The 20,218-nt window shown below is 43.2% G+C and overlaps 1 long non-coding RNA gene across 3 annotated transcripts in view; it reads right to left on the reverse strand.

The window, feature by feature from the left end:
- LOC129482323 (uncharacterized) overlaps positions 1 to 20,218 on the reverse strand; it is a 112,060-nt gene that overhangs the window by 45,813 nt on the left and 46,029 nt on the right. The window lies entirely within an intron of this gene.

Here is a 20,218-nt window from a genome sequence, read left to right on the forward strand (position 1 = left end):
CTTATTAAAATGCAAATAGCACCTTCCGTTTCCTCGGCTGACCTTACAGCTGGGATTAGCCTGCAGCTACTGGAGAGCAGACTGTGTGACTGTGCGACAGAACAGAGGCCCTGGCTGAGCCTTGGAAGACCCACATCGACCAGGTGTTGACACCTGTGGTGTTCCTGTCAGGGCTTCACTACAGGACTCAAAACAAATCCTCCATAACTATGCTAGTAACCCCCTGACCTCTGACCACTGCTGAGTGATCCAAGGGGGTCCATCTAGAACCTCTATCCTGGCAACCTGAATTTTAGACCTGAGAGATACAGGGTCTGGGCTGGACTGGGGCTGGTGCTCATTCCTGAGAGCAGTTTCAGGACAGAAAGAGCCACAGACTGTTGCTGCCAATCTTGAGCTACCCCAGGCCCCACCCATGGAGGCCAAATTAGTTGATTTTCTTGCCATTCTGTGAAACCCCCTGGGATCCATGTTCCTCTCCTTTGCTTAAACTGACTAGTCATTTCTGATGCCTGCATCAGAAGAGCTTTAATCTATCACTTCTTACTTGTGGGACCTAGTGAAAGTCATTTAACCTCACTGCGCCTCTGTTTTCTCTCCAGTAAGATGGGAGATACACACATCCCCACCTTGCAAGGTTGGTTGCCTCCTGTATTGGTAACATGATGTGTTAGGATTAGATCATCATTTAAGTCCCTCTCAGCCCTGAAGTTAGGAAATTGTAGAAGTGATCCTTGAGGGATAGGGGAAGAAGCTGGCTGGACCACAGAGGCCAGGAGACCAAGAAGCCTAAGGACCTAATTCCACCAGCATCAGTATCTTGCAGGGCATAATAAATATCTCAACACCAGAACTGAGGCTCCTTGCAGAAATCCCCAAGGCTCCCCTATGCCTGGGAAGGCTCTGATTTCTTGCAAAGCCAGGAGTCCATGAGCCAGTCCCTCATGAGTGAAGTACTGGCCATGTGCTGCCCCCTGCAGGCCTTTCTCATCACCTTTCTCATCAAACAGGCAAAGAAAAAGCCCAGGTAATTGAATACAACCACAAAGGCAATATTTAGCAGCATTCATCCCCGATTTTATGTCATTCTGCTATGTCCTTCCCTGTCTATAGATGAATATGAAACTACCACTGAAAGCAAATCATTCTAGGAATAAGGAAAATATGAGGCAAGAAACTCCTAGGGAAAGTTCACCACGAACACACACACACACACACACGAGTCAGAACTGAGTCCCGGGCCAGTCTTGAGGGGAAAAGAGAGAAGGGTTGCATTCATTGCACACCTGCTATGAGCTGTGCTTTAGATCCTTCATTATCTCATTACCCTCATGATCTCTCAGGACAAGTATCACCAACACCCATTTTACAGATGATGAAACTGAGGCCCCAAGTAGTTAACTTGCTCACAAACAATTCATAAGTATATGGTCTGTTTGAGTCTAAAGGCTTCCCTCTTCACAGATGATTTTCTGTCTTTTTTATTTTAAGTAGAAATTGCATTCTCAAATGGAATCTCGGGTCCCATGTATAAGAGAAACAATAAAAGCACAGCTCTCTGATGGAATTGGTTGGTGATTGTATGGCAAGGGACAAGGGGTGTGGGAGCTCTGGCCCTGCCCACCAGCCTCTCTCAGGCCTCCTCTTTCCTGGAGCAGTGCCTTGGTCACAGAGCCCAGGGTGAGAACCACTGCCTCCTTCCCAGATGGGGCTTGTTAGAGGTCCTAGATCAAACCCACTGTTTTCCAATTAACCAAAAAAGAAAGCACTACAGCTTTGGAAAACTAGGTTGAAATTTTCATTCTGCCATTTATTAGCTATGCAAGTTTCCCAACTGATCTGAACCTAAGATTTCCCGGGACGCTCTAGTCCAACATAATCCAAGAGAAACATAATGTGAGCCACACATGTAATTTTAAGTTTTCTAATAGCTGCCTATTTATTTATTGAGATAAGGTCTCACTCCCTTCACCCAGGCTAGAGTGCAGTGGAGCAATCATGACTCACTGCAGCCTGGACTTCCTGGGCTCAGGTGATTCTCCTACCTCAGCCTCCTGAATAGCTGGGACTACAGGAACATAACACCACACCTGGCTAATTTTTTGTATTTTTAGTAGAGATGGGGTTTCGCCATGTTTCCCAGGCAGGTCTCAAACCTTTGGGCTCAAGTGATCTGCCCACCTCAGCCTCCCAAAGTGCTGGGGTTACAAGCATGTGCCACTGCACCCAGCCTAGTTGCCTTTAAAAAAATTTAATGGGTGAAATCAATATTAACAATCGTTTGCTTAATCCAATATATTCAAAACATGATCATGTCAATATGTCATCAATATAAAAACTTATCGAGATATTTTGCACTCTTTTTCAAACTGAGTCTTCCAAATTTGATGTATATTTGACATTTTCAGCACATCTCAATTCAGACATTACATTCTCACTGGAAATACTTGATCTGTATTTGGACCAAGAGGATACTTCTTGATGAGGGAGTAAACTCACATAGACAAATTGTTTCAAACGTGTTTAAAAGTTTTCCAGTAACTGGGCTATTTGTTTTTAAACATATATTAAAGCTAGATACAGTTTAAAATTGAGTTCCTCAGTCTCACTAGCCATATTCCATGTGCTCAACAGCCACATGTGGCTAGTGCCTGCTGTACAGGAAAACACAGCTGTGGTCCCTGTCTTCCTGTCTTGGTAAGGAATAATCCAGAGATGTGTGTCCACTCCCCAACCACTTCCAAATTTACAAGGCCTGCAGCTACCTCCCTTAAATTCACTGAAGACCTAACCCCATAGGATAGGACAGAAGAAAGATCCAGAAATCTCTATGCGCTCACAGGAGTTGGGATGGTCTCCAAAACCCTCTGAATTCTCTCTCTCTCTCTCCTCCAACCCCCGCACCCACCGCTCTCTCTCTCTGTCACACACACACACACACACACACACACACACACACAGTCTCCCACCCTCCCACCCTGATTCCTCTCACTACTCAGCTCTTCTGGTCTGCATGCTATGGGTGGCAAGAAACCGAGACCCTCTCACATATCTTCCTACAATCCTCTGAGGGTAGGAAGGCTCCAAAAAGCTTGTAGTGGGGACACAAGAATAGGAATTACAGTCCAGCCAAGCCTTAGAGAACTCTGCTGAGAGGTTAGAGTTGGGGCCAGGGAGGCCCAGCAGAGCCTACATCTCCCTGGGATTGCCAGGGGAGGCAACACCTTCTCAAAAGCCTGTGATCCCTCCTGCAGGAGCCTCCAGACTCACTTTCCCCAGCAAGCACTACTGTCATAGCCAACCCTCATGTCCATAAGCTCCTGAAGAATATTGTAGAGAGGACGCCACGATCCAAGAATGGACTCCTCCCTTGCTTGTTTCTTTCTTTTATCATTTTTTAAATTGTGGTAAAATATGCATAACATAAAATTTATTATTTAACCATTTTTAAGTGTAAAGTTCAGTGGAATTAAGTATATTCACATTGTTGTGCAACCATCATCACCAGCCATCTGCAGAACTCTTTTCATCTTGTAGAACAGAAACTGTCTACCCATTAAGCAATAATTCCCCATTACCCCTACCTCCATCACTTGGCAACCACCATCCTACTTTCTGCTGCTGTGAATTTGACTGTTCTAAGTACATCACATAGGCAGAATCAATGATATTTGTCCTTTTGTGACTGGCTTACTTCACTTAATATAATGTCTTCAAGATTCATCCATGTTGTAGCATGTGTCAGGATTTCCCTCTATTTTAAAGCTGAATAATATTCCATTGTATGGATACACCATATTTTGTTTACTCATCCAGTGGACAGTTGGGTTGCTTCCATATTTTGGTTGTAAAACTAAATGGTTCAGCTGAGGCAGGCGGATCACAAGGTCAGGAGTTCAAGACCAGCCTGACTGACATGGTGAAACCCCGTCTCTACTAGAAACACAAAAATTAGCCGGGTGTGGTGGCATGCACTTGTAATCCCAGCTACTCAAGAGGCTGAGGCAGGAGAATCGCTTGAACCCGGGAGGCGGAGGTTGCAGTGAGCCAAGATCGCGCCACTGCCCTCCAGCCTGGGCGACAAAGCGAGACTCCATCTCAAAAAACAAACAAAAAACAAAAAACAAACAAAAACAAAAAAATAAAAAAACAAATGGTTCATAGGAGCATTGTAAATAGTGCTCCTGTGAACATAGATGTACAAATATCTGTTTGAGATCATGCTTTTACTTCTTTTGGTTTTACACTCGAAGTAGGATTGCAGGAACATATGATAATTCTATGTTTCATTTCTTGAAGAATCATCATACTGTTTCCCACAGCAGCTGCTCCATTATACATTCTTGCCAGCAATACATGAGGATTCAAACTTCTCCATATCCTCATCCTCACCAACACTTGTTATTTTCTGGGGTTTTTTTATAGTAGCCATCCAATTGGGTATGACAAGTTATCTCATTGTAGTTTTGATTTCCATTTCCCTAATGATTAGTAATATTGAGCATCTTGTCACGTGTTTATTGGCCAGTTGTATACCTTTTTTAGAGATTTATCTACTCAAGTCTTTGTCTTACTTTTTAATTGGGCTGTTTTGTTGCCGTTATTGTTGGGTTGCAGGAGTTCTTTATGCATTCTAGATATCAGTTCCTTCTCAGATGTATAATTGGCAGATATGAAATGTGATTTGCAAACCCATTCCATGGGTTGCCTTTTCACTCTGTTGATAGTGTCCTTTGATGCAGAAAAGTTTTTAAGTTTGATGAAGTTCACATTATCATTTTTTTTCTTTTGTTACCTGTGCTTTTGGTGTCATATCCAAGAAATCTGCCAAATCCAATGTCTTGAAGCTTTTCCCTATATTTTCTTCCAAGAGTTTTATATTGGCTCTTATGTTTATGTCTTTGATCCATTTTGAATTAATTTTTGTATATGATGTAAGGCAAGGGTCCAATGTCATCTTTTTTTGCAGGTAGATATCCAGTTTTCCCAGTGCCATTTGTTGAAAAGACTGTTCTTCCCCTATTGAATGGTTTTGGAACTCTTGCCAAAAATCATTTGACTGTATATGTGAAGCTTTGTTTCTGGGCCCACTCTTCTATTCCAATAGTCTATATGTTTGTCTTTTCGCCAGCGCCACACTGACTTACTTACTATAGCTTTGTATTAAGTTTTTACATCAGGAAATGTGAGAATTCCACCTTTGTTCTTTTTTTTTAAATTTAATTATATATTTAACATCTTCTTGGATAGCAATGTTCTTTTTTAAGATTGCTTTGGCTATCAGGAGTCTTCTGAAATTTCATATGAATTTTAGGATGGACTTTTCTATTTCTGCAAAAAATGTCATTGGAATTTTGGTAGGGATTACATTGAATCTGTAGATCACTTTTGGTGGTGTTGACATCTTAACAACATTAAGTCTTCCAGTCCATGAACACATGACATCTTTCCATTTCTTTACGTCTTCCTTAATTTCTTTCTGCAACATCTTGGAGTTTTTAGTGTATAAGTCTTTCACTTCCTTGGTTAAGTTTACTCCTAAGTACAGACATACATCTCTTAATGATGGGGCTATGTTCTGAGAAATGTGTCATTAGGCAATTTTGTCATTATGCAAACACCATTGAGTGTACTTACACAAACCTAGATGGTATGGTCTACTATATACTATAGTAGGCTATACAGTATAGCCTGTTGCTACTAGGCTACAAACCTGTACAAAATGTTACTGTACTAAATACTATAGTCAACGGTAACACTAGTAAGTATTTGTGTACCTAAACATAACTACACATAGAAAAGGCACAGTAAAAATACAGTGTTATCATCTTATGGGACCACCTTCACATATGCAATCCATCGTTGACCAAAACGTCATTATATGGCTCATCACTGTATTTTTTATGCTATCATAATTTCTTAATTTTTTTAAGATTGTTTATTATTAGTGTATAGAAATGCAGCTAATTTTTGTGTACTGATTTTGTATACTGCAACTTTACTGAGTTCATTTTTTCCTGTTTGTTTCTTAAGCTTGGTTGTAGGTACATGGTTTGTCATGCCTGGAATATTTTATTAAAAAATAATAACTGGCTGGGTGCAGTGGCTCACACCCATAATCCCAGCACTTTGGGAGGCTGAGGCGTGTGGATCACTTGAGGCCAGGAGCTCGAGATCAGTCTGGCCAATATGGCAAAACCACGTCTCTACTAAAAATACAAAAATTAGCCAGGCGTGATGATGCATGCCTGTAATCCCAGCTACTCGGGTGGCTGAGGCATGAGAATCTCTTGAACCCATTAGGCAGAGGTTGCAAAGAGCCAAGATCATGCCATTGGATTCCAGCCTAGGCAACAGAGTGAAACTCTGTCTCCAAGAAAAAAGAACATATATCCTAGGCCCCAAACATGCTCCCACTAAAGTAACTCCCCTCCAGCTATAATTGGAGTTTGGCAGGGGGTGGGTAGCCTTTGGGCTGTTACTGAGCTCACTGGGCCCACAGTGACCCCATCTCTTTTCTGCACCCTGGGAGATACCAGCTCCCCAGGAAGGTGATGCTGCCTAAGAATAAGCAACGCAGGCACAGCATGTCTAAAGAGGAAGAAGGGTGCCCTGAGCTGGGAGTCAGGCCTCTGGATAGGAAGATGGGCTTCATCACTGATGCTTGTGGGACCCTGGACAATCCTTAGTTTCCTCCCCTGTAAAATACGCAGGTAGAACTTGATAATCTCCAAAGCCCTTTGAGCATAAAGGAAGTCAGAGGTTGCGCAGGCACAGAGTCCCTAGGGCCTGAATGGGGTGAGGGTCTCAGCTTCAGGTCATATCCACATCACTGCTCTGCAGCATTATAGATCACTGAAGTAAAAGTCCCTGTGATTTCCTGCAGCTCTGAGTTCTCTACCCCGTGCCTTTAAAACAATAATGAATTACTTGTAATATAATTATTATAAAAATAACTGCTTGTGCTGCAGTTTGCAAAATACTTTCACATTCATTCCTCATTTTGCAAATGAGAAAACTGAATCCCAGAAAGTTGGTGTTACTTGCGCCTAGCTAAGCTAGTAAATAGTATACCTGGTCTGGATTAAAATGAATTCCAGTTCAGCTGCCCAAAATGCTATGTGGTCACCAAGGAATAATGAGTTAGTTAAGGGAGAGGGAAAACAGAGGGAATGAGAAAAAAAAAAACCTCAAAAAAATTTGAGTCATGTATTAATTTAATACAGTTAATTTTCCACAAGGTCTAACGGAAATGGAAAATCAAGATGTGGACTCCAAGTGTAATGAAATATTGCTCAAATATTTACAATAGCCTCGATCTGGTGTTAAAAGGAAAGATCAGTCCTACTTTTACTCCCATGCCAGCCCTGAGCCCCCTCTGCCACTCTGTGTCAAAGCACTTGGCTGGCAACTGATGCCAGCCTCACTCCTTCCATAGCATCCCTCCTTTGACTGAGTACTTCCCCAGGCTTCCCCCAAATTCCATCATTTCCCTTCCCTGTGGAATGCTACAATCACAAGACAACAGGTAAGGAATGTGGATGTAAGTGTAAGTCTGCAAAAAGTGAGAAAGACGGAGACAGGGAAGTTGAATGAGACAAAGATGACAGAATTTTCAATAAGGGTGCCAAGACCATTCAATGGGGAAAGAATGTCTCTAACGCAAGAAGAATCTCTTCAACAAATGGTGCTGAAACAACTGGATAACCACACTCAAAACAGTGAAGTTGAACCCTTACCTCACTCCGTACTCAAAATTTAACTCAAATAGATCAATGACTTAAATGAAAGAGTTAAAGCTTTATAAAACTATTACGGGAAACATAGGGGTAAATCTTTATGACCTTGGATATGGCAATGGAATCTTAGATTTTATACCCAACACATGAACAACAAAATAAAAATTGGTAAATTTGACTTCATAGAAGTTAAATTTTTTTGTGCACCGAAAGACAGTAACAAGAATGTGAAAAGGCAATATACAAAATGGGAGAAAATGGTTGCAAATAGTATATCTGATAAAGATCTAGTATTCAGAATATACAAAGAACCCTTACAACAATGAAAAGACAACCCAATTTTTAAAAAGCAAATGATTCAAATAGACATTTCTCCAAAAAAGATACATGAGTGACCAAAAAGCGCTTGAAAAATTTCTTGGCCGGGCATGGTGGCTCACACCTGTAATCCCAGCACTTTGGGAAGCCAAGGTGGGCAGATCACTTGAGGTCAGGAGTTCAAGACCAGCCTGGCCAACATGATGAAACCCCCATCTCTACTAAAAATACAAAAATTAGCCAGGTATGGTGGCACCATCTGTAATTCCAGCCTCTTGGGAGGCTGAGGCACGAGAATCACTTAAACTTGGGAGGCAGAGGTTGCAATGAGCCAAGATTGCACCACTGCACTCCAGCTTAGGTAACAGAGCAAGACTCTGTCTCCAAAAAAAAAAAAAAAGGAAGAAAAAAATTTCAACATCATTGGTTATTATAGAAATGCAAATCAAAACCATGATGAAATGCCAGTTAACACCCAGCAGAATGGCTACGAATTTTTTTTTTTTTTAAATAGTGTCTCACTCTGTCACCCAGGCTGGAATGAAGTGGTGCAATCATGGCTTACTGCAGTCTCGACCTCTCGGGCTCAAGCAATCCTCCCAACTCCTCCTCTCTGGTAGTTGGGACTACAGGTGCACGCCACCACACCCAGCCAATTTTTCTATTTTTTGTAGAGACAGGGTTTTGCCATGTTCCCTAGGCTGGTCTCAAACTCCTGGGCTCAAGTAATCTGCCCACCTCAGCCTCCCAAAGTGTTGGAATTATAAGCATGAGCCACCACACCCAGCCAACAAGTTTTTAAAATGGAAAATAACAAGTGTTGGTGAAGGTTTGGAGAAATAGGAACCCTCATAACATTGCTTGTGGGAATGTAAAATGGTGCAGCAGCTGTGGAAAACAGTATGGTGGTTCCTCAAAGTGCTAAAAATAGAATTACCACATGACTCAGCAATTCCTCTTCTAGGGTACATACCCAAGAGAAATGAAAACATGTCCACATAGGAACTGGTACACGAACGTTCATAGCAGCATAATTCATAACAGCCAAAAGGTGGAAACAATTCAAGGATCTATCAGCTGATGAGTGGATAATCAAATATTGGTATATCCATACAATGGAATATTACTCAGCCATAAGAAGGAATTAAGTACTGATACATGCTACAACATGGATGAACACCTAAAACATTATGCTACATGAAATATGCCAGACACAAAAGATCACATATTGTATGATTTCTTTTTTTTTTTTTTTTGATTGAGACAGAGTCCTGCTCTGAAGTGCAGTGGTGCAATCCCAGCTCACTTCAACCTCTGCAATTCTCACACCTCAGCCTCCCAGGTAGTTGAGATTACAGGCACCCACCACCACACCAGGCTAATTTTTTGTATTTTTAGTAGAGATGGAGTTTCACCATGTTGGCCAGACTGGTCTTGAACTCCTGGCCTCAGGTTATCCACCTGCCTCAGCCTCCCAAAGTGCTGGGATTACAGGTGTGAGCCACCGTGCCCTGCTGTTTTCTTTTATATGAAATATCTTGAATAGGCAAATCTGTAGAGACAGAAAACAGATTAGTGATTGCCAGGGGATGGGAGGAGGAGAAATTGGGGAGTGATTTCTTAATGGGTATGGAGTGTTCTGCTGGGGTGATGAAAAAGTTTTGAACCTAGGAAGAGGTAGTGGTTGCACAACATTGTAAATGCACTAAATGCCACTGAACTGTACATATTAAAATGGTTAATTTTATGTTGTGTAAGTTTCACTTCAATTTCCTAAAAAGGTAACAGAGATAGCTAGGCCAGGACAAGTTTCACGCACAACATTGTAAATGCACTAAATGCCACTGAACTGTACATATTAAAATGGTTAATTTTATGTTGTGTAAGTTGCACTTCAATTTCCTAAAAAGGTAACAGAGATAGCTAGGCCAGGACAAGTTTCACTTCAATTTCCAAAAGGAAGGAACAGAGATAGCCAGGCCAGGACAGCAACAGGGACATAGAGAGGGACTGAGAGGGAAGAGATGGAGCAATCAGGAAAAGCTGCAGCCCATTACCAGAAATTTATTAGTGCTGTTCAGTCAGCGGGTTGCCAGCTAAATTTAATATGGATCTATATACAAAGAAAATGCCTCGTTCTACATAATGAATATTTAATCATGCATGGGTCGGGCAATTTCACAGAAGTAATTAAAAGCAGTCTTTTGTTTATTGCTCAAAAATGATAGCAACCTGCTGACCAGAGCTGCAGACACAGTGACATATTGAAAACGTTACCTACTGACATATGTTATTAAAGAGGAATTAAGGGTCACTCTTTTCCCTCCCCTTAGAAACTAATCGCTCCTAAGCCCTCCTGCCTGCTCACTCCAGAGCACAGCTCTGAGGGGAAGCCACCTCCCAGCTGAGGCTGGAGAGGCAGGCCAGCACTCCTCCGTCTAGAACAGCAGTCTCCAACCTTTTTAGCACCAGGGACTGGTGTCGTGGAAGACAATTTTTCTACGGACGAGCGTTGGTAGGGGATGGTTTCAGGATGAAACTGGTCCACTTCAGATCATCAGGCATAAGGAGCACACAACCTAGATCCCTTGCATGTGCAGTTCACGATAGGGTTCGCGCTCCTGTGAGAATCTAATGCTACTGCTGATCTGACAGGAGGTGGAGCACAGGTGGTAATGCTCACTGGCCTGCCACTCACCTCCTGCTGTGCAGCCTCATTCCTAACAGGCCACAGATCTGTGCCGGTCCGTGGCCCAGGGGTTGGGGACCCCGGCCTATAACCTCCCCCAAATCCATAGTTAAAACAGACGAGCCGGTTATTCAGAAGACCAGAGAGGAAACACGCCATGATGTGTATTCTCTGTAAAAAGTTCTCCCTGCTGTCCTGCCACATCCAGCCCATTGCAAAATCCTGTCAATCCTGAGCCCTTATCTCAGTGCCATTTCCTCCTTTGTCACTGTGACTGCCCTGGTTCAGCTTGCCTGCCACCCCCCACAGTCTTGTTCCTCCCCATTTCATTCTACAGTGACTCTTCCTGGATCTGTGGATCAAGGCTCTGCTTCACTCATGCACCTCCCATGGCTCCCCATTGTCTGCCATCCTCCTCATGCCAACATTAAAGTCTCTCACCATCTGACCCCAGCTGACCATCCTGCATCAGGGTTCTTGGTTGCCAACAACAGAAAGTGACCATGGCTAACTTAAGCCAGAAATAATCTACTAGGAGGACATTGGGGAGCTCATAGAATCAGTAGGAAGGCCAGGGAGGCTGACCAGCAAAGGGCAGAGATTAAAGTCATGCATGTCCAGACACTGTCCAGCCAGAATACCACCGCTGGTGCCTCCACCACTGGCCACTCTCCACGATTCAGCAGCCCCACAGCCTCCATGAATAATATATAAATGTCCCCACACTCTCACATCAGTCTCCTCACCCCACCATCCCAGGTGGGAGTGGCCAACCAACCAAGCATGGCCTCTTTCTGCAGCCCCATCACTGTGGTCCAGGTAGAGGAGAGTCTGGCTCTCTTTGCTTCCACAGGGAGAGACAGAGAAAGTGTACCCAATTTCCTTGACTCATGCTTGTTTTAATATTCTGCTGACACCATCGTGAAATTCATGATTTCACTGTGAAACATGCAAGAGTCCTGCATGTTTATAGTGCAGTGGGCCCTGCAAATTATGTAGCCAGCCCTGGGTGGACAGCTTCTGATACACTCACTCATACCTCCAAGTGGGGTTTCAGCATCTTGCCACTCCTTTCATGAAGAGAAGGCAGGGAAAAGGCAGGGCTTTACCCACCTGGCTTCAGACTCCAGTATGCAAAGGAATTTGGAATGGGTTGACTTCCGGTCACCACAAAATCATAGCACATGGGTGACCACCTGAGACTAGGGCTGGACCTAAATGCAAGGCTCTTCAAGACAGAGCAATGTAAATTGCCTCCACTCACTAGGATCAAATTCATGACCCCACCAGCATCTCTCCTGGCTTCCTTAACAGCCTGTTCTAAGTCAATGAATTATGTCACCCAAGATTTGTGTTGAAATCCTGACAACAACAATACATCAGCCTATGTAGAGGAATGTTGCATTTGATAATGAGTTTTTTATAGACATGTGTTTTTACTGAGGTATAATTTACATGCAATAAAATGCATAGATTTTACATGTACAATTTGATGAATTTTGACATATGTACACACTCATGTAACCACCACCCCAGTGAAGACATGGAATATTCTAATACCCCCGAAAGTTTCTTCTTGTGCCTTTGAAAGTCACACCCTACCCCTACTGCTGCTCTCAGAAACCACTGCCTGATTTCTATCACTATAGGTTAATTATGTCTTTTCCAGTACTGCATAAAATGAAAGCATTCAGTATATTTGTGTCTAGCTTTTTTCATTCATCAAAACTTCTATGAGATTCATACATGTTACATATATCAGTATACATCAGTTTATTCCTTTTTGTTTCTGAGTAATATTCCATTGCATGGATGTATCACAATTTGTTAATGCATCCTCTGGTTAATGGCAATTTGTGTTGTTCTCAGTTTTAGCTATCATGAATACATCTGTACAAGTCTTTTTGTAAATATATGTTTCTTTTCTCTTGGGTAAATAATACCTAGCTGTACAATTGCTGAGTCATGGGTGTATTTGTAAGGGTTCTCCAGGATATAGATGTACAAGAGGAGCTGGCTCATGCAGTTATGGAGGCTGAGATGTGCCATGATATGCCTCTGCAAACTGGAGAACCAGAAAAGCGAATGGTGTAACTCCCAGTCCAAGACTGAATTCCTGGAAAGGGGGAGTGGGCAGAGAGAGGTGCCCATGGGTATGAGTCCCAGATTTCAAAGGCTTAGAACCAGGAGCTTCAATACTTGAGGGTCACTGGATGTCCCTACTCAAGGAGAAAGAGAGAATTCACCCTTCCCCCATCTTTTTGTTCCATCCAGGCCCTCAGCCAACTACATGGTGCCCACCCACAATGAGGAGGGTGATATTCTTTACCCAGTCCACTGACTCAAATGCTAATCTCTTCCAGAAACACCCTCACAGATGCACCCAGAAACAGTTTTATCAGCTATCTGGGCATCCCTGATCCCAGTCAAGTTGCCACAAAATATTAACCATCACAGTGAGGTTGGTGAATATTTCTAACAAAATGCTCAACTGTTTCCAAAAATGGTCGTACCATTTTACTCTCATGCCAGCAAAGTATTCAGTTGCTGCACATCCTCTGCAACACTTGTTGTTGTTGGGCACATTAATTTTAACTATTCCAATGGGTGTCAATTTGCATTTCTCTGATTAGCAATGATGTTGCACACTTTTTCATATGCTTCATGGCCATTCATATATCTTCCTTTGTGAAGTATCTGTTAGGACCTTTGCCCATTTTTTAATAAGATTGTTGGCCTTACTATTGAGTTCTTGTTGTTCTTCATAGACTCTAAATATGGATTATTTGTCAGATATATGTAAATAAATATTCCTTCCCCACCTGTAGCTTGCCTTTTCATTTTCTCAGGAATGTCATTTGGAGAGCAGAATCTTTGATTTTGATGTAGTCCAACATGTCCATATTTTTTTTATTTTATAGTTAGCACATTTTTGTCTTGTCTAAGTAGTCTTTACCTATCCCAAAGTTGTGAAGATATTTTTTCCCATGCTCCCTTCTAGAAGCATTATCACTTTAGCTTTTACATTCCATCTTCATTTTTGATCCATCTTCAAATGATCCATCTTCATTTTTTGTGTGTGGTGTGAGGTAGGGGATCAAGGTTTATTTTTTCCCCTATACATATCCAATTGTTCCAGCATCTTTCGCAGAAAAGGCTATCACTGGTTATCTTGGTACTTTTACAAATCAATTAACAAGATAAGTATGAGTCTGTTTCTGGACCTTCTGTTCTGTTTGATGGATCGGTTTGTTGATCCATACACCAATGTTACATTGTTTTGATTCCTCTGACTTTACTTACTGATGACTTTTGAGTCCAGGTCTCTCTCCCACCTTTTGCTCTTCTTCTCTCCTTCTCACTAGCTCATCATTCTCCAGGGCTGCGGGGTAAGGGATCTGGGCTTTAGCCTTAGCTCTGCCGCTAAGTCACTGCAGTTACCACTTTCGCTTTCTTGGCCTCCTTTCCCTATCCATAAAATGGAGATAAGTTGAAACAAGATCCCTTCCCCCTAAAAAGACTTGATTTTTAGGTTGATTTCCATGTTTCTAGGAGGGAAAACAAGAGTAGAGGACAGCTCTCTGGAAAATGCTTTCCTGACATTCTAGAGCCCAAAATCAAAGCCAAATGCAGGACGGAAAAGCAGTAATCTGAACCCAGCCTGGGAAAATAACTTTTTTTTCTTGCTTATTCTTTATCATGCTCACTTTTGAAGACAGACCACTGCACATTAAGTCCAGCCCAGTCCATACACTGTCCAGGAGGCACAGAGTGTTAGCTCTTTCTCACTGTGCCTCCATCTGCCCTGTCATTCTGTCTCAGCTCTGACTCTCCCCAACACCTCCCCACCTGCTCCACAGTGGCCTAGTGGTTAAGTTCCTGAGTCAGCTTGCCTGTGTTCAAATCTCAGCTTAGCTGTTCAACAAAAGAGTGGGTTTGGGCAAGGTGCTTTACGCCTTTGGGCTTTGGTTTCTTTAGTGCAATAAAGGAAATAAGAACAGTACCCACTTCATGGGTTGTTGTGAGACATCATTAAGACAATGCATATAAAATGTTTAGCATAATATCAGCCATTATTGTAAATGTTCAAAAAATATTAGCCACTATGGTGGTTTTTTTGACATTGCTCCTTTCAAAAGATAGAGCCTAATTCCTCTTCCCTCAAATGTGGGACAGACTTAGTGCCTCACTTCTAACAAATGGAGTGTGCAGGAAGTGTTGGTGTGTGACCCCTGACACCAGGTCATAAGGGACATTGCCACAGGAGCCTGTGGAGAGACCTATGTGGGAAGGAACTAAGGCCTCCTGCCAATGACTGTCGCCAACTTGCGAGCTGTGTGAACAATCCATCTTGTAAGAGGATGCCCCAGTCCAAGCTGAACCTTGTGAGACAGCAGCCCTGGCTGACATCCTCACTACAACCTCATGAGACACCCTGAGCCAGACCACACAGCTCAGCCACGCCTGAGCTCTGAATTCCCAACCCACAGAAACTCTATGAGATAATAAATGTTCATTGCTGTTTTAAACTGCTACATTTTGGGGTAATTTTTTATGCAGACCCATATAAATAATTCAGCCACCATTAGTAGTGGTAGTAGTGGTAACTGAATCCTATTATCCTTCAACCCCCAGTTCATGTTCTACTGCCTCCAAAAAGCCTTTGTCAAGGAAAGAGAAGGTGGTAGGGAAATATCCAATTCCCCTGGTTTCTAAAGTAACCGCACCCCATGTTTTAGCTGGGCCACCTGGGTTAGAGGTTGTATTTTCCAGCCTCCCTTGCTTGTCTTCCTCTTTCATAGATACCCACATGTGCACACATAGCTTTGTTCCATCACCCAACTGTGTCCTTTAAGAAACATCTGCAATGAGCCCAAGATATTCTGGATGCTAACAGAAAGCTGATTTAAGAAACAGTCAGAAGATTTGGATCTAAATGGCTTGAGGGGAGTGGGGGAGAGGTGGGTGTGAGGACCCTGGGATTAGACTAGGGTTCAAATCTCAGCTCCTCAATCAAGCTGTGGGGACAAGAGCTAGCCTGTCCTGACCTCGATCCTTCACTTTAAAAGGAAGAAAATGGGGTTGCTGTGAAGAGGTAATGGGCTAGAAGAGGCCCTATGATAGAAGTAGTATGTGCAACTTCTAGAATGTGTCCTTAACAGGAAAAGGTATAAATTTCTCCTTTCTACCAATTGCAATGCAGAGATGCTGGGGCTGCCGCCTTGGATTATAACATAATCTTGGGAATGGAGACCATGAACACAGAACAGAAATCAGAGGGAGCTGGAGTTTCTAACTCCACAGAGCACTAGTCCTGCACCACATACCTGCCGTCTTTCACATGAGAGACAAATACATTTCTGTCTATCTTGCTTAAGCCACTGATATTCACAGCAAAGCCTGATCATAACTGATAAAGGGAAGGATGGGAAAGAAACTGTTTATTAAGTTTATTAAGCTTGTGTGTACCAAATGATGTCACATTCATTATTTCACTTAAATTCACATTACAACCCCAAGAGGCAGACATGACTACAGATGAAATAGAAATAGATGTGAAAACTAACACTCAGAGGCCGGGCATGGTGGCTCATGCCTGTAATTCCAGCACTTTGAGAGGGAGAGTGAGGCGGGTGGATTACTTGAGGTCAGGAGCCTGTCCAACATGGTGAAACCCCATCTCTACTAAAAATACAAAAATTAGCCAGGCATGGTGGTGCACGCCTATAATCCCAGCTACTTGGGAGGCTGAGGCATGAGAATTGCTTGAACCCAGAAGGTGGAGGTTGCAGTGAGCCAAGATTGCACCACTGTACTTCAGGCTGGGAAGACAGAGAAAGACCCTGTCTCAAATTAAAAACAAAACAAAATGCTCAGAGAGGTTGAGGTTCAGTGATTTATTCATGGTCTCACAGCTAACAAAAAATAGAGTTGGAATTCAAAACTAAAATTGAATAGATCAAAATACAAGCTCATTCTATGAGCCCCCTCTCATGTACTCAAGACCCTGGGCTAAGCCTTTTTTCATCTGTCACAGCCAGGCTGCTCCCTCACCACCCAAACTCCTCCACCCCACTTAGCACTTAACCTGATTGTCAATTGTTCTGCACCTTGTTTCCTCAAGGACCCAGAATGTCAGCTCCTTGAGGCCAGGACCCATTTCAGGAGGCTTAGTTTCCCAGGCTTTAGCCACTAAGCATTTAATAAACACTTGTTGAATGATTGGTAGACTTGAACACTTGTGCTAAAGACCAGAAAAGATGAGAAGAGGCCGGGCACGGTCTCTCACTCCTGTAATCTCAGCACTTTGGTAGGCCGAGGCAGGCAGATCACCTGAGGTCAAGAGTTCGAGACTAGGCTGGCCAACATAATGAAACTCTGTCTCTACTAAAAATACAAATATTACCCTGGTGTGGTGACGTGCGCCTAATCGGGAGGCTGAGGTGGGAGGATAGCTTGAGCCCAGGAGGCAGAGGCTGCAGTGAACCGAGCACTGCACTCCAGCCTGGGTGACAGAGCAGGCCCCCATCTCAAAAAAAAAAAAAAAAAAATAGAGAAGAAGGCTAGGGGCTGGGGCTTGGGCAAGCCTGTAACACACCTGCCCCAGGCACCCTGACAAAGCTTTCATCTCACTGGTCATGATGCTTTCTCTTTTTAATATATATTTTATTACATCAAGAAACAAAAGAGAAACACACAATTTATGTTGGCCTTTTATCAGCCAACATAAATGAGTACAGATTCCTAACTTCATTTCAGAGGTCTCCATGGCAATCAATATTGCCTACTGACCAATTAAATCTAACAAGACGCCTTGGAGCCAGAGCAGGTCAGGCAAGGGTGAAAAACCAGGAGTCTGAGGATAGAGTTCTTTCAAAAGCGATGGAAAGGAGACATACCCTGCCTGGGTCTCCACGTTTTAAGTATAAATAGGAGGACTGCAATGGTGCTCAGGCTCCTACTGGAGGCTGAAACTGACACGTCTCAGCCAGAGATCAAGATCACCATGGCAATCAGGGGCATCCGTCTGGCATTCCAGGACGGCTTCTAGGTCACATGGGGCTTAGCAACCAGGGTTTGTGCAGGGAAAAGCAAGATCTATGACTAACATTGACCATCTCGAGTTCAGGCTAGGACCAACAGCCTCCACACTCTGCCCATTCAGTTGAACTATGGTGGTTGGGATAGGATTCCTCTGTGACTCAATTTCCTCATGGTAAAATCACTATCAAACAAAAAAAAAACAGGTATAATATTATGCAAAAAGCACATATTTGGTGCTGTGTGCTAGACCACATAACTAGCCTTCAGAAAATTGCTTCACATCGCCATGCCTGAGTTTCTTTCACTGTGAAATGGGGATGATAACGCCCACTTGCAGGAGTATTTCAAGGAGCAAAGAGATTATGGGCATAAACGCAGCTTCTGGCCGGGCTCAGTGGCTCATGCCTGTAATCCCAGCACTTCAGGAGGCCAAGGCAGGTGGATCACCTGAGGTCAGGAGGCCAAGATCAGCCTGACCAACGTGGTGAAACCCCGTCTCTACTAAAAATACAAAAATTAGCTGGGCATGGTGGTGGGCGCCTGTAATCTCAGCTACTTGGGAGGCTGAGGCAGGAGAATCACTTGAATCCGAGAGGCAGAGGTTGCACTGAGCTGAGATTGTGCCACCGCACTCCAGCCTGGGCAACAAGAGTGAAACTCCGTCTCCAAAAAAATAATAATAACAATAATAATAATAATAAAAGCAGCTTCATTCTCTGGGCTTTTGGCCTTGCCAGTTCTCACCATAAGCTCCCATTTTCTGCAGAAAGTTTCAGGGCCCTGTGTCCTTTATCACCAAAAAGACTGAATAATTAAGCACTGTACAAATCCAACAGCTCGTCTCTCGCTGTAGAAAGCAGATCTTCCATTTAGTTGTAACATTTACCACCACACAAACTTCAAGTCTGGGAGGTCAGGCAGAGCATTTCAGGTGCTAGTAGAGGGCCAGGAGCATGCTTCAAGGAGCCTGACACATCACAGGAGCTCATGTCCTGGGCACTGGGGAGGCCCTCACTCTGCAGCATCAGGTTCCAAGCATGCATCCAGCTGCCCTCCATGACCTGGCATCTGTACCCTGTGTTTTTTAGGAGATGATGACACCAACTGCACCAGGCATTCCTGAGGGATACCCAGTTTTACACAGTGGCAGGTGATGTTTTCTACATTCTTTCCATTTTCCTTCCAGTGATACTCAACAGCTCACTGGCCTTTGGGGCCCACCAGCACATTGGCAGTGTACACAGCACCCTGTGATGAACAAGACATGTGGTCATCTGTGACCTCATCCAAACCTCACCAAACACTCTGTGCAGCGACAATGAAACAGATTGTTCAGAGGTTGAAATTAAGGCCCAGGAAAGATAAATGGCTTATCCAAAGCTGAACAGCTAGAAACCAACAGAATTGTCTTCCTCTTTCCCCACCCCCCAAATGGCTTTTGAATTTATTTGCTTGATCAATAATGGTCCTGGCAAAAATTAGTTAACCAATGCTGAGACATCTGTAATGAAATAGTAATTTTAAAATTGTCTTCCTCTTTCACAGACACTCACACAAGCACACATAGCCTTGTCCCGTCACCCGGCTGTGTCCTCTAAGAAACATGTGCAATGAGCCCAAGATGCTAACAGAACATTAATTTAAGAAACAGTCAGGAGATTTGGATCTAAATGGTTTGGAGGAGTGGGGAAAGGTAGTGGTGAGGACTAGGACCCTGGGGTTAGACTGGGGTTCAAATCTCAGCTCCTCAATCAAGCTGTGGGGACAAGAGCTTAGCCTGTCATGACTTCAATCCTTCATCTATAAAAGGAAGATACTGGGGTTGCTGTGAAAATTAATTGAAACCACTTGTTAATGGCATACAGCAAGTGCCCGATAGATGTTATTCCTCTCCTCCACCCCCATTCCACACTGAAACAACTTGCCTCTGATCTGTGCCATCTCATTAAGTCCCAGGATCTAACTCAAGAGCACCTTCCTTCCCTGACCAACCCAGTCCATCTTGATCCCTTCCTCTCTAGAATTTCTACAGCATTCCTGGTCTTCAACACATGATTTAGGGGCTGTTTATTTGCCAAGTGTGTTTTGGACTAACTAAACTTGAGGGGTGATGCCTTTTCCTAGATATTTGCTCAGTCAATGGCATGAGGCTGAGCATAGCAGGTGCCTGATAAACACAAGAGTCATCCTTCCCTCTTTCTTGTCCTTACTGCATTTTTTGAGTTTCCTGGAGTATGTCACTATTGATCTGATATTGAATCAAATCAAACCTAGAAGAGCTTAAAGGCAACCACAACCCTAAAGATTTTGTGTGTGTGTACATTTTCTAGCTTGTGGCAGAGAATGCCAGCTGTCCACCAAAATCCTTTTTGTTCCTCTAGAGTAATAATATTGTAGTTGGCACACAGCTACCTAGCTGTGGACTACA

This window comes from Symphalangus syndactylus, chromosome 5, assembly GCF_028878055.3.
Source record: "Symphalangus syndactylus isolate Jambi chromosome 5, NHGRI_mSymSyn1-v2.1_pri, whole genome shotgun sequence".
NCBI classification, from domain to species: domain Eukaryota; kingdom Metazoa; phylum Chordata; class Mammalia; order Primates; family Hylobatidae; genus Symphalangus; species Symphalangus syndactylus.